The sequence below is a fragment of the Semicossyphus pulcher genome, unplaced genomic scaffold (assembly GCF_022749685.1).
Source record: "Semicossyphus pulcher isolate SPU_LCO1_2020_fin unplaced genomic scaffold, fSemPul1.0.p SCAF_12, whole genome shotgun sequence".
NCBI lineage: Eukaryota > Metazoa > Chordata > Actinopteri > Labriformes > Labridae > Semicossyphus > Semicossyphus pulcher.
This window is the reverse complement of record NW_027211626.1, coordinates 5,591,510-5,602,279: the sequence shown is the minus strand read 5'-3', so window position 1 is coordinate 5,602,279 and position 10,770 is coordinate 5,591,510.

Sequence of the window (10,770 nt, the reverse complement as noted above, 5' to 3'; positions counted from 1 at the left end):
CATGCAAATATTTCCTCCAGTATCATAGTATCAAAGTCTAATATTGTGTCATGTTTGTTGAAAGTGAGTAACACCACCAGCGTTGGGAAGGCTACTTATGACAGAGGCTACAGATTACTGGTTGCCCTGTTAACTGTACTACTTAATTTGATTATGGGTGTTTTAATTACTTCTTCAGAGTGATGTGACTTATTAAATTTGAGTAACATTTATTCCTTTGCTATTAATGTTTTTATAACTGAGCAATAGAGCTGAAAAGTCATAAAAAATATATAGAGAGACAAGCTGTGCTAGTGTGCAGAGTTTTAATGTAAATGTATAATGTGAGGTGATGTGTCAAATATGGACTGTGACCTCAACTGACTTCTATTGCACACTCGGAAATGCGTTTTGAATTTTGATTTCCTCGCACAGCTGTTCCACGTGTCCGGAGCCCCCACAGATCGTCTTCATGGGAGGGAGGCAGTGCGACACATAAGGACCACAACCGTCCTGCCAGCGCAGCCAGCAGGGGACAGGACTGCACTGCATTAATCCTGACCTTCACCAATCCTGCATTCGATCACAGGCTTTTACTGGATTACTACACAGCACTTTATCAAACCACATGTCCACCGCATCGATAGTATTTCACTTGGTCCAGAGAAACGGCAGCCAAAGGTTTGTAATATTCCCTTCAAACACAAACACCACTCAAATTTAACCCTTACTAAGTGCTGTCTCAATAAAAGAGGACGATGGCTACAATTACATTTTCTATTGTTTTAAAAGTGTTTTATCTCAACTGGTCAGCATCAAAGGCCCTGATATAAACAGTGGCAAATAATTGCAGAGAGGCAGAAAAGCAATTACTGCAAATATCGCTGTGTCCTTGAACGTAGCGTTAGTATTAAATGGTAACTTTTATCAGCATTTTCACATCACATTCGTGAAACATTTTCTCGCTCCTCTAATCAAAGGGACAGTTTTGTTTTTCGTGCTGTCTGGAAATGAAAATAAGATAATGATATAGTGGCATTCGCAGTGTTATAAACAGGGTAATTGGTTGTGGGGTAATTCCTGGAAAAAATAGCAATTAGCGCACATTTGTCTGTCTTCATCTAGGATCGTTTGTGAAGCTGTTATCAGCCTCTGCTAGCGCTGTAAACAGTTCAGCGAGGTCCAAAAAAACCCCTTAAATTGCAGCTTGTTACTAGGTGCTGCAAAAGACAAGGCCATGAGATCGTCCACATTCAACATAGGAAATATAAAAAGCGGTAAAAACTGAAATAATGCTACAAGTGATGATTAACAGAGCATTATAAAATGTATGCGAGTGTATTTTGCGGAGCTGCTGTGGCTCAGAGATACAGTGAGTCTACATGCCGAGGTGTCCTTGGGGAAGCTACTGAACCCAATTGCTCCCGGAGACACAGCCTGCTGCGAATGTGGATGAATGCTTAGCAGTTTAGTAACCTTGCATGGCACTGAGTGTGTGACAAAGTGAATGTGACATGTAATGTAAAAGTGCCCTACACTGGTGGTCGGAAGACCAGAAGGGCCTTTTGATACCCAGCTGTGGATGCAGCATTGATTCCTTGATGTTGGTTAAGGTTAATCAAGGCAAAATGCTCTGTGGGTTCAGTTTTCAGCGCTGTGGGAATAAAAAAGCCTCTCATTTAAATAAATCAACTGAGCGTGTTGCCTTGGTTATCACAATGTCGATACAGGACTCTGAGTATTTTACTCTTTCATACGAGACACGATCCCTTTTCAAACAAGGAAATTAAAATGGATTAATGAAAGAAAATTGTGATTAAATGATTAATTAGTCATTTTAACTGCACTGCTTTAATGAATCATGGAAGTTGGCAGTGGTTTTAAGCAGTAGGTGTAGGCCTGTAGCCTGCATGTTTCAGTATTGGAAAATTGGGATATCCTACGCAAATGCTCAAAGTTTGCATGAATCAGTGCACGCATGGCAAGATGACACCCCTCCAATTTTTACAGTGAAAAATTAGCATGATAATAAATACTGAACAAGGCCAAGGAAGCTGCGCACGCTCAAGCTCCCCTCCAACTCTCCCTCCCATCTCTGAGCTCTCATTCACGCCGACTCGAGCAGCCGGCCAGAAGCTCAACCGAAATGTAAGATATGTCAAAATCACCCAAATTACCTGACGAATAAACACAGCGAGAACATGTTGGAATAATGATAAGGCTTGGCAAATGTTTTCAAGTTAGCCTGTCAAACAAGATGAGAAATGTGTGCCTGTGCCTTCTCACCCAACCATTCATGAGTCATTCATAAGTGTTGTTACTTTTTGAAAATAGTAACTCACTATTTGTTGTGTCAAGGACTGCAAGTGAAGTGGAGACTAAATATACAGTAGAATGAAGCAATAAGGTATGAGAGGTATATGTGGCTGTTGTACCACGGCTTTAGTCCAATCATCATCAACATGACGAAAAACATGGTCGCTCTGGGGTTTGTAAAAGACGAAAGATCTTTTGAGCATTTGTGTCTGTTCCGACTTTACAAAACTGCCAGTCGAATGAAATCAAAGATACATACATTTTCAGAACATCATTAAGAGTATAACTTTTGACTTGTGAGCTGTTTGATATAACTGAGCTGTAGCTTCAGCACCATCAGAAAGATATGAAGTTAATCTTAATAAGCAGAAGCTTTTCAGGAGTTCAGATTTTGACATTAACGCAGTCGTCATCACAAATTTTTGCTCTTTTTTAAAAATGTCTGACTTTTAAGCCCCCCAGTGATTCAACAGCTCGATGTCTGATTCAGATTCAGACGCTGTTCGCAAAAGTTTGAATTAATATGAATTATTAAAAACTTTTTTTGGCCCTTCAGGATCTTCCCCTCTTGAGTCTTCAGACTTTTAACATGCACTTTTTATTTTAAGCAACAGATTTGCATACTTGGAAAAATACTTGAGTCAATGAAATGAAAGTACTTTTTAAAATAAATTTACCCAGTGAGCACCAACCGAGATTTCAACATCGAAATTTGGTCGAACACAAGATGAAATCAGGCTGAACGCCTAAGACATCATTTCAACTATTTTCAACCGGGTAAAAGACGGTTACGACATCAACGTGTCAGAAACACCTTTTTGTGTCATCATTTTGTTAATTTTTTCGTCTTAGCTATGAAAGGGTGACGAAAGTGATGATTGTAGCGGCAATTCTCCAAAAAACATTTTGCAGCGGTCTTCACAAAGCTTTATGGGCTGTGATGTTAACAAGGGAGCGGTTTGAAACATTCCCCACAGAAGAAGAACTGACTCTGAAGGCAGAACGGCCCCTGGATGCTGATGCAGTTCATTAATACCTGACTGACGAATGTGCCTCAGGAGATGCTGGTGGCACGACGGTTATGAGTGCTTGTCCTGAATGCAGCCCCAGCAAGCAATTTTGCGGCTAATAGACGACTAATGGACGTCTAGGCTAAAACACGACTAAATTCGGGCTGTCAGTGAAAGTTTAGCAGACGTCTATCCATAGATCAAATATAGCCTAGACAGCTATTGGACGGCTAATAGACGACTACATATAAATGTCTACCCAGCTAGATTCACATTCACACACATTAACAGTAATTTTCAAGTCTCATACAAGCTAAATTTATCGTTTAAGTTAGAAGTGCATCACAGTCACCAACAGTTTTTTTGGTGCAAAAATGGGTCGCACTCCAGCCGAGAACCCACCCTGTCTGCAAGTTCTCTTCTCAGTCATGTGTCCGTAAGTATTAATGATCTACGCCAACATCCAGGGGTGTTCTGCCTTCACAGAACCTGGGCAGGCGCAGTCTTCTTTTTTCTTCTTCTGTGGGGAATGTTTAAAACTGCTCCGCCACTGCGATGCCTCTGAACCTTCTTGTTAACATCACGCAGCCCAGAAAGCGCCGGGCGTTTGATTTTTGTGTGAAAAATAAAATGTGTTGTAATTACGTCTTTGTGTGGAACAGATTTCACCAACTGCTGCAAAATGATTTTGGGAGAAATGCTGCTACAATCATCACTTTCGTCACCCTTTCATTGCTAAAATGAACAAATTTAGAAAAAAACGTTGATGTCGTAACCGTATTTTACCCGGTTAAAAAAAGGTTGAAATTATGTCTTAGCCGTTCAGACCTGGTCTCACCCTGTTTTCATCCAAGTTTCAGTGTAGAAATCCGGGCTGTATCGAGCCAATGACGGCTTTTGCTTGCTGGGGCTATTGTAGGATCGAGTCCAATTCCACACATGTATGCGATATTTTATTCATTGCTGACTGTGATGCACTGCTCACTTATACAATAATTTTAGCTTCTATGAGACTTGAAAATTGCTGTTAATATGTGTGTGAATGTGTGATGATCTTGTGACAGAAGCAGGTGAAATCTGGTCTAAAAGTTTAATCCACGTTTTCAAATATTCGGTGAGAAGACCAGTTTGAACCAGTTTTGTCACTCTTGCGTTCTTGCCCACTACAATGTTTCTCTCCCTCTATCCCTACAGATAAAATGGTGATAGAGTTTCAGTGAGGTGATTGTGCAATTAGTTTTATTTAATCCCATTTACTTATGATGCCTCTATAGAACATACAGAAAAAGCCAGACCATTATGCAGCTTTCACACATGCACCGCAGTCCTGAAAACTTCCTGACATCGTCCTGGAGGTGCGCAGAACACAAATGTCTGAATCTGTTCGACCCAACTTTAAGCCAGCCTTTTCCTGCCAGCCCCCTGATAAGTATTAAAAAGTGTGCTAAATTTCACCACATCACACTTATCAATCAAACTGCAAACAGCTTCAAAGTCGCTTCAAAAACAGACACACACTAGACGGTTCAAGATCTTTACATCACCAGGCAACAGCTGTTTTCCACAAGGGGGCGCTAAAAACAAAACAAAATGAAAGTTCCTCTTTGCTGCTTTGTTAAAATGAACCTCTGCTCTCTGTGTCAAGGCCAATAAAGCGTTAAGTGAAAGAGAGCTACAGCAGAGTTATTCAATATTTGTTTAGCACCTTATGATGATAGATGGTTGTTTGCATGTGTCAACAGTAGGCTTGTACCACTTTCATCATGCCAGATGCACTGCAGGACAGGACGACGCAAACACAGCCTGTGAACTAGTCTACTTCAACACGTACATTTCTTAAAGTAAGGTTTCCAAAAAGATATTTCTTTTAAATGATGGTTATCATACTCGCTGATATAACGGTGATGTTTTAACTCCGACTCTATATTCACTCCCTCAGGTCAGATATGCCAAACTTGCTGTCTGTTCCAGTAATGATGATGAAGTGGCTTTTGAGGCCATGGCACTTAAATGCTTTGCCCATATCCATAAGGTCTGCTCACTCCTTCAAAAATCAGTTAAAACACACCAGTAGACACAGGCTTTAAAGGATAACTTTAAAGGATATTTTTAAACCTGGGCCCTGTTTTTTTCTTTTTTTTTTTATACAAATTTGGGTGTCGAAATGACTCATAGGAACAAAAACTTTTGAAATCGGTCCAGTAGATGTCCTCCGCCGTAGCCGCGATACGGTCGCAATGGCTGCAACATAATCCCCATGGGTCAATTGCGCCCGATCAAAGTACGTCCACTTACCGGAACAGGACGGTGGAGTTTTAGTTGGAGAGAGGATTTGTTCACGTAGAGGAGTACCAGCAAGAATATATTTCAAGTGTTTATTTTCAGTGTTTACCTGATTTCAACGATGAAGAGGAGGCATCTGAATTGCATGGCCTTCCCTATTTGTTTGAGCCAGAGTATACAGGTGAAGAGCTCACAGAAATTGAAGAGAGAACGAGGAGAGAGAGAGAGAGAGAGAGAGAGAGGGGCAGCAGGCAGAGGAGGGTGAACCGGCTGCCGGTGGAGGCCATCTACTGGACCTTCCTGCATGCTGTGAAATGTTCTCATCAGGTACTTTGTGACTTACGTCTGTGAAACGTGATGTATAAATTCTCACTCACTCACTTTGTCACTCCTGACTTCAACACATCAGCTTGATGGTTTGAGAGAAGCATGTTTGAAAGTCCATTTTGTGTCATTGATGCACTCAAGCTGTCATGGTCACACATTTCAAAGAGCTTTCTATTCTCAGTGTTAGTGGGACATCATCGACCGTTCATGTCCTTGTCCCTGTTGTGTCTTCTCCTTCTGGCTGCTCAAAGCGCCTGCATGGAAGCGGTGGGGATCTTGGGGCATAATAGACGGTGTGACAACACAAGCACTTTGAAGCCTACTGAGTCTTACAGCGTTTGACCTTTTCTTTTTCAGCTCCTCTTACATGTTCGACCATGCCCGACATCGTGACGGACCCAGAGTGAGTTTTCTTAGCTTGTTTTTGAAACACAAACACTGCTGCATTAAAAAAAGCAATGGGCTGCACTGGAGAGGTCGCGTCGCTTCATCTACGATACAATCAATGAAATCCAGTCAGAGTAACAGATCCAAGAGTTCGAGGGCAGATTATAAGAAGCTGCACACTGCTTTGAATTATAGAGGAAGATAGAGATTTTACCGCTTTGGAAAGTGATCACAGCAGGAATTTTGTCAGCTTTTGTCACAACAATTGCGAGCTAACGATTAGACATACTATTCTCGGGCTGCAAAATAAACAACCAGCACTGTGCCCTGCATGTTTATGCTAGATGACGCCGCATTGCAGTGAAGAGGGTCGACCTATTCTGCAAAATGACCATGTGGCAGTGATCTTGTAAGTCTGAACACGGCCATATTCACTGTTCACGGAGGACTTGGACAGATATGGGAGGAACTGTGATGCAACAGGAGAAGGATAGATATAAGTGTGGCCACATGAAGAGATAATTCACCTTTACAAGGGGTCAACATCATGCATAGACTTTTTATATCTATAGGAACCTGAACCCTTTGGAAGAAGTGAGGTGCAGATAGGAATAAGCAGGAGATGTGAGTAGAACTGTGGGCGTGTCTGAGCTGTAGAAAGATGGACGAGTGTCTCTGTGGAGCTTTGAGGTTCTGCTCTCTAACAAGTGATCCCAGCTGGGGAACCTGAATGCTAATTGAAAGCACTTTTCTGGCTGAGGGGAAACATAATATGACGTTTAAACTGGAGCTACAACTAGTGATCTACTGCTGGAGAGGCTGGAGGAGGTCTGACACCTGCCACAGTGACACAGAGCAAAAGAAGATGATGCACTGAATACAAATAACTAAGTAACACCAACACTAAAACTTCTGACTAATATCATAAATCTGTGTAAAATAACAACAACTCGATTTCTCTCTTTTCCGCTCAGCTTTAAACTTGAAGTTTAAATTGAGCATCCTGTAAAATGTGGCACAACATGTCCGCAGCACTGTAGATGGTTCAAACAACAAGACACTAAAGCCTGGTTCAGACTTTATCTAACTCTATCTGATCGTCACAGTCCAACTGCAGAAAATAGAGTTTCAAATACAGACAGAGGGAAAGGCAGTAAAAGTAAAGGAACGTTTTTTTTACTTACAAGTTGTGGATCACTTTGAATCCTGTTCAAGAATCTGATTTGAGAATGACATCCGGAGCTGTGACTGAAGAACTTTCAGGAGACCCAGTCGTCTGAGGCAGAAGATTTTTCTGAAGCTCCTACGAGGAGAAATAAGATGATCAGAGCAGGTGTACACTGTCATGCCTGCACTACCCATAGAGATACTATATGTGTCTGAATAACATTATTCTGCAGGCTAAAGATGTGTGAAGATTTGAGTGGATACTAGATTCTAAAACAAGACCATACAAGGCAAGTCAAGTCACAATGAATGTTCTAATTTCGAGACAGTTTTAGTCTAATGTTATGTCTTAGTGTTATCAGGACAGCTGTGGATAACTGCAACCATCCTGGAGACAGTGAACTGAGACAGGCTGTGACCTTCTTCTCTTCGGTTTGGCAGATGGTATCAGACTGTATGTGCAGAGGTCACTTTGAGGCCAAGACAAACCAAACCTCAACGGTTTTCCTCCACTTCCTGCGTAGTCAGGCTGTTTTTTTAATACTAAATGTGCTTGAGCGAAAGGCGGCTGCATGAAGCATTCAGTGAAATTGTCATGCAATTTGTCTTTGCCAGCTTCTCTGTTGTTTGCTGCAGTTTTTTAAATAGAAACAAACTCTACTGTGTAAACCCCAGAGTTCTAGCAGGGGAGCTTCACAGACAAGGCCTTACCTGTCAGAGTAACTTTGTGAGCAAACACTCATTTTAATGAAAACAATGTTTTAAAGTTGTTTATCTTCTGTGCTTTGATCTAGTTTCCTTTCTTTTGACTTTGTGTCTGACAGTCTGAGTGCAGATCTGATGACATTTGTCTCTTCTTCTTCTCCTTTTGTTTTTTTGAATCCGTCAAAAACATCATCCACTGAACCCCAGCGTTTTTTTTAATATTGCTTTTGACTTTTTTGGCTTTGCATTTGACACTCTCACAGCTCCATCATTATTAGCACATCAACTGTCATCACAAAGCTATAAATAAGCACATTATTTATTTAGGTGTTGTGTTTGTGCAGAGACAAAAATGAAATAAAAACTTAAAAGATACCAACTTTCTACATTTCTATGTGAAAGAAATTGTTGTTAGATTAGTGTTAATGATGAATTTATGTATTTTGATTGCATACACCGCCATAGATAGAAACATGTGATTTGCATTATTGTTTTTAACATCGATCATATAAACAGACGTTTGATTGGTGGAAGGTGGTAGACTGAATTTACACATCGTTTTGGACTTTGGACTTTATTCCTGATAATTCTGTATAAAATGTGATAATTATGGATGGATGTGTATTGTGTATTATATAGTGCATTACCCTAACCAACTAACTTAAATACAATTATCCATCCATCCATCCCAGCTGTCGTTGGCGAGAGGCGAGGTAAAACTGGACTGGTCGCCAGTCAATCACAGGGCTGACACATAGAGACAGACAACCTTCCACACTCACACCCACACCTACGTGCAATTTAGAGTCAACAATTAACCTAACAAGCATGTCTTTGGACTGTGGGAGGAAGCCGGAGACCCGGCGAGAACCCACGCATGCACAGATAGGCCAACTTTGTTCAAACCAGGGTTTTGAACCAGTGACCTTCTAGCTGTGAGGCAACAGCGATAACCAGTGCACCACCGTGCAGCCCAAATACAATTATAACACTTGAATTTATAACTCATTTAATACATAAGATCATTTTTTATTGATCGCCAGAGGGGAAGTTGGCGATATTTTCACTACGGTTTGTGGTAAATGTGAGATCTCTTTGACTTTCATTTAATAATCCTATTTTTTGCAAAAAGACTTGAAGTGTTATTTAACAAAATTCCTGAACCATGTTTTTTTTGCACTCCAGGGAATATCAGAGACACTGGTGTCGGTTTGTTTATTTTCAGACAAGCTTTTGTTTCTACAAACAACTTTTTCAGTTTCCTTTTCTTTAACTTACAAACACTGATCTCTGCACCCAGACTTCTGGAGCTAGTGCTTCTGGGCCGGATCCATTCACACAGGGTACTAAACATTTACACCAACATTTTATGGAAGTCATTTATCAGAATCAGAAATACTTTATTTATCCCCGGGGGGAAATCTGTGCATCGGAGTTGCACAATGCAGCCTAGAAGTATGAATACATTTGAGAGTTTGATGGCCACAGGCAGGAATGACTTCCTGTGGTGCAGCTCACGGGAATGAGTCTGTCACTGAACGTACTCCTGTGCTTAACCAGCACATCATGGAGTGGGTGGGAGACATTGTCCAAGATGACTCGTAACTTGGACAGCATCCTCCTCTCTGACACCGCCGTCAGAGAGTCCAGCTCCACCCCTACAACGTCAATGGCCTTGCGGATCAGTTTGTTCGGGCGTCAGCTCCCCTCAGCCTGCTGCCAAAGTACACAACAGCAAACAGGATAGCACTAGCCACCGCAGACTCATAACACATCCACAGCTTCGTCCTGCAGATGTTGAAGGACCTCAGTCTGCTCAGCCTCCTCGTTAGCCAGGCAACATCACATCCACCACATCTTGAATATCTTCAGAGCAAAGTGATGTTCTGTGTTAACCAGCTTATGACCAGCTCAACTGTGTTGCAGCAGCAGCTCCACGTTGCCATGGTGAAAAATAACAAGAGCTCTGATGCTTTACTTATCAGCATGATGATGGGGGGTTATTAAGCTGTTAACATTGTTTGCATACCAAATAATAAACCTGTCATACATTTGATCAAATGCTTGTAAAGTCAGCAGATGTCATTCTACACAACGGGACACGTTCCCACTAACAGTGTAGACAGAAAGATACGAGACTAAATAACAGAGGAAACTTCCTTGTTGCTGCAACTAATAAAATCAGCCTCATTTCAAAAGTTATATTTGATTTCAAACACAGGAAATGCAAACAATTGTACATCCTAACAGTGACTTTAAACCTCAGGAGGTAATGACAGAGGACATTGGCAGTATAATGGCAGAGTCGGGTCCTACAGAGCAGGTGAATGAGACATGATCAGTTCTGAATCAGTGCTGACAGTTTGCAGCTCATTTAGATCGACAAAAACACTGCACACTGTGATCTGAGGAGTGTGTGTGGTTGGTGTGCAACTAACAATTCATTTTTATGAAGCAAACAATAATAGTTCATAAGAATAGTTTGCAGAAAGCCTGATTATCAGACAGACCTTTGTTTCACTAGAAGCACTACAAGGCACCAGGATGAAGATGCAGGCAAAGATGCCGCAATATCAATATACTATGCTACAATATA